The sequence below is a fragment of the Arachis hypogaea genome, chromosome 2, assembly GCF_003086295.3.
Source record: "Arachis hypogaea cultivar Tifrunner chromosome 2, arahy.Tifrunner.gnm2.J5K5, whole genome shotgun sequence".
Classification (NCBI taxonomy): Eukaryota; Viridiplantae; Streptophyta; class Magnoliopsida; order Fabales; family Fabaceae; genus Arachis; species Arachis hypogaea.
The window spans coordinates 12,625,293-12,630,338 of record NC_092037.1 but is presented as its reverse complement, the minus strand read 5'-3'; the positions used below and the strand labels follow the sequence as shown (position 1 = coordinate 12,630,338).

Below are 5,046 nucleotides of genomic sequence, written 5' to 3'. Positions count from 1 at the left end.
AAACATTTAGGTAAAAATTAAAATTAAAATGCATCTAATTTAAGATAAAAACATTTAGAGATAATTTAGTCTAAAAATTAAAATTTAGATAAAAAAACATTTTAAAATATAAAATAATTATAATGTTAAAAATAATTTTAAAAAATATTAAAAGTAATTTTGATTTAGTCTCACTCTTTTTCCATATTCCGTTTTTTCAAAACCTCATTCATAAATCCATTCCACTATAATTATGGAGATGAGAGGATGGAGAAGAGATGAGAAAGTAACAATCATTCGCCTTCGAGTTCACTGTTGCAGTTCGAGTCTCTTGTTCACTGTTCTCGCATCGCGGTTCGAGTTCGTCGCCGTTCACCATTGCAGTTCGAGTTCGTTGTTCCTTGTTCTCCCATCGTGGTTCTAGTTTGCCGTTCACCGTTCATCACCGTCGCGGTTCGAGTTCGTCGTTTACCGTTGCAGTTCGAGTTCGCCATCTCCATCTCCGTCTCCGTCTCCGTCTCCGTCTCTCACGCTGTCCTTTCTCTTTCCCTCTTTTGTCAGTGTAAACCCTAATTCCCTCTTTTTGATAACCATTTCTTCTCTTTCAATTACAATATTCAACATGTTCGATGAAATGCTTCAACCAAATTTGTTCGATTTTTTTTGCATTCTCTTATTTCTATTGTTATTGCAGTACAAGTTTGACATTAAAAAACTCTTATCATTAGGTTTTATCATAGTTGTAACACCCTACCACGCTAAGCTTTACGCTTAAGCCGTAAAGCAGAGGTGGTGTGGTATTACGACCTCTAAAATAAAATAAGTACATATAATAGCAGAAGAATTATAATATGCTAGGAGCCGTGAAGAAAAGAGGAAACAAAATCGCAAAATAAAAGCGCAACGCTCAAGGAACGGGTTAACCTGCGTGCTAAGGAAACCATAACTATTAAACATATGATAACAGAAGTAGGAATAGAGTACCAAAGATACAAAATAACAAGCTCCTAACTCAGCCTGCGAAGTCAAGACTGGCCGGAGAATATTTACATAAAAGTACATATACACAATTCTGCCTCTCTATAAACCTCTAGGAGGATCAAAAGAACAAGTTATGCGGAGAGAAAACCAAGTATATATATACACATCATAGCATAACAAAATAACCCTGTAACCACTCCGCTTCAAAGGTCCAGACGCCTAACGAGATGCCTCTCGACCTGCATCTGAAAAACAACAACATAGTATGGAATGAGAACCGGAGGTTCTCAGTATGGTAAAGGTGCCACACACATAATATATAAGGTCCTGGGAATGCCAGAGGCAATCCTAGAACGCCGACACTCAGATTATAGAGCTTAAAGTATTAAATAGAAGCCATAAAAGGTGGTTTTCTAAGGATATTTAAACCTAACTTAAATTAACCTTAAATCTAAATCCCATTCTGTCATTCCTCCTTACCTCCAACTCCATCATGCATTTTCACAGACAAGTAAACAAACAAAGGCAAGCACAAGAAGATTACAAGTACTGCAGATAACAAATATACATTTAACATGGCAAGTACATTTAGGCACACCCGGTTAATACACAAGCAAGTAGTTCAAGTAATATGCATATGATGCATGCCTGTCCTATGGCTGATGAGGCTCATCTGTCGGTTATCCAGCCAACCTGACAAGTCTGAATTGTACTTAGACTGTCCCCCGACGTGCATCCCCAAGAGTCTATGCATAGTTTTTCTCAAATAATCAATAATACTCAATGGGGGTAACATTCCCGGGAATTTATATAGTGCCCGATCACACACTTACGTCGTAGGGTCAACAGAGTATCGAGTTTTCAACCTGGTACACGTGGTGGCAAGCCACGGCACTTAATCCAGGGAATCTCGTATCTCAGATTATTCAAATTCATAAGCCATATAAATAATTCAATTATAATTCATCAACTTCAACATCATTCTCAATCGCATTTCATTCATCATCATAAATCAATCATATTCAATCCTTATCCTTCATTATCACACCTCCCATTCCGTCCATCAATAGTTCCAATTCAAAACATAACTCATTCTTTTCTAAATGAATCAAACTTAAAACATACTCATTTTCTTAATAACTCTAAATCAAACCACATAACCTTTGAATCTAAATCTTTTTAAATAATCATATAAACAAAATCTCTAATTTTTTATAAAATTTCGGCAGCATCTCCTCTAAAACTCGGACTTTGCCACCCTTTTCGGGTCCAAACCTGCTTCCTTTTCAATTCAACATACCCTTCCTCATTATCATAACAATCTCCACAAAAAATATACCTCAGATCAACAATTAAACTCATACAATATTCAAATCCAACAACCAAAATTCAACTAAGAGTCATAGTTCACAAATCCTAGGCTTTTAACACAAAATACCTCAAATCAATAATTCACCGAATCATTAATTAATCAACAAGCACCAAACCAACCATGTTCATCAACAATAACATTCAACTATAATTCTCTCCAAATTAACATAACAACATTCACCATCCAAAATTAATAACTAATTATCCAATAAACTTCAACCAATTATATTCATCGACAAATTACTAAATATTAAACATACACCTGCATTCCAACTTATCCTATGGTCATCTAGCCTAAGTTTTCACAGAACATTATATATTAAATGCAAGAAACCTAAACCATACCTTAGCCGATTCCCAAGTGTTATTCCAAGAAAATTTTCCTAAAAGAACACAGCCCTCAAAACCTCAACTAATCCGCTTCCTCCAAGTTCCAATATTCACAATTTCAAGCTCCAATTATTTATTCACAACCTAATACACATTCATAACACATATATATCCAATTTAATACTCAAAGCTCAAATTCAAAGAAAATAAAATAGAATTATCGTATCCTCACCTTACCCAAGCTTCACATAAGTAAGAGTGAACGTTTCTCTCAAGCTAATTGGATCCTAAAACATCAGAAATCAAAGAAATTCAACCTTCCCATTAAAAATTCGAAAATTGGGGGAAAAGATGGCTGGAAGTGATTAAACAAATTACCAGTGAAATTGTTCCGATAGAAACGTAGAGCTTGACGCGGTGAACGCGTGGCCGCAAACAGTGCGGCGATTGGAGCTCGAACGGAGAAGTTACGGGATATTGAATTCACCGTAAACGAATTTCTCTTCTTCTCTTCTCTGGGAGGCTTGCTGCGTCGTTGAGGGAAATGAAGAGAATAAGAGCCCGTGGCTCTTTTTAATTGTTGGACTAATTGGGCCCATAGCCCGGTTTGGGCCCGGTTTAACCGGTTCAGCCCGTTCGGTCCAATCTTGGACCGATTTCTTTGAAATTGGTGTCAAAATTCTCGTTTCGATGAGCTCTATCCTAATTTAATATAATATTCACCTCTCTAATCTTCCTTATTAAAAATTAATTTATTGACTAATTATCTACTAATTTAACCGGGGTTTACATCCTACCCACCTAATAAAGAATTTTGCCCTCAAAATTCAAATCTAGTTACCTGAAAAGAGATGTGGATAGTCCTTTCGCATATCTGATTCGAGCTCCCAGGTATGTTCCTCGATACCAGCTCGACTCCAAGCCACTTTTACCAATGATACTTCCTTTCCGCGTAATCGTTTAATATTAGTATCATCAATTCTCACTGGAATCACTGAAAGTGTTAGATCTTCTCTCACTTGGATTGGTTCCGGTTCTAGAATATGACTTGCGTCAGGAGTGTACTTCCTAAGCTGAGACACATGAAACACGTCGTGCAAATTCGAAAGATATGGCGGTAAGGCAATTCTATAAGCCACTGGCCCAATCCTCTTCAGAATCTCAAAGGGTCCAATATAACGGGGATTCAGTTTCTTAGTCTTAATAGCTCTTCCCACTCCAGTGGTTGGTGTAACTTTCAAAAAGACATGTTCTCCTTCTTCGAATTCCAAAGGCTTTCGCCTCTGATCAGCATAGCTCTTCTGGCGACTTTGGGCTATAAGCATTCGACTATGAATTTTCTTTATCTGTTCAGTAGTTTCAGCTATCATCTCAGGCCCTAACAAACTTCTTTCTCCAGTTTCATACCAACACAGTGGAGACTAACATTTTCTGCCATACAGAGCCTCATATGGAGCCATTCCGATGCTCGCATGATAGCTATTATTATAAGCAAACTCAATTAATGGCATATACCGATCCCAGCTCGCAGGCTGGTCCAAAACACAAGCCCTTAGCATATCCTCCAAGGTCTGAATAGTTCTTTCTGACTGACCATCTGTCTGAGGGTGATACGCAGTACTCAAGCTTAGCTGAGTTTCAAATGCACGCTGAAAAGCTCCCCAAAACCTTGATGTAAAGCGAGGATCCCTGTCAGATATAATGGTAGAAGGCACGCCATGCAACCTGACAATCTCTTTAATATACATTCGAGCTAATTCTTCCATTGAACAACTTATTCGGATAGGAAGAAAGTGAGCTGATTTTGTCAGTCGATCCACAACCACCCAAATAGCGTCACAACCAGATCGGGTTCTAGGCAAACCTATCACAAAATCCATTGCGATACTCTCCCATTTCCATTGTGGAATCTCCAAAGGCTGAAGGGTCCCTGATGGTCTCTGATGCTCAATCTTAACCTTCTGACACGTTAAACATTTAGATACATGTAATGCCACATCATTCTTCATCCCTGGCCACCAGAACATCGCTTTCAGATCCTAATACATTTTAGTACTCCCTAGGTGAATTGAGAATCCACTCTTATGAGCTTCCTTCAAAATACTCTGTCGCAGGTCTCCAACATTAGGCACAATAATTCGGTTCTTGAACCTCCATAAACCATCCTGACCTTCTGACACTCTCCATTGTTTTCCCTGTTCAACTGCTGGTAATACCTTACGTAACGCTTCACTATCTCGTTGAGCCTTCAGAAGTTCTAATTTAAAATCACTTGAAATCTGCAACTGACTCAAACACAGGATTCCATATTCTTCTCTAATTCCCAAATTCAAACCTTGAAATGCCCTTAGTAATTCTTCTTCCCGTAGCATCATCCAAGCTGCA

General features: G+C 38.0%; 1 long non-coding RNA gene across 1 annotated transcript; it reads right to left on the bottom strand.

The window, feature by feature from the left end:
* Positions 1-1,087: 1,087 nt before the first annotated feature.
* On the bottom strand, positions 1,088-2,955 carry LOC112718281 (uncharacterized). Its single transcript, XR_003160742.3, has 3 exons — positions 2,894-2,955; positions 2,677-2,805; positions 1,088-1,205 (listed from the first exon to the last, which is right to left on the bottom strand). It is a non-coding gene; the product is annotated as an uncharacterized lncRNA (long non-coding RNA).
* Positions 2,956-5,046: the final 2,091 nt, after the last annotated feature.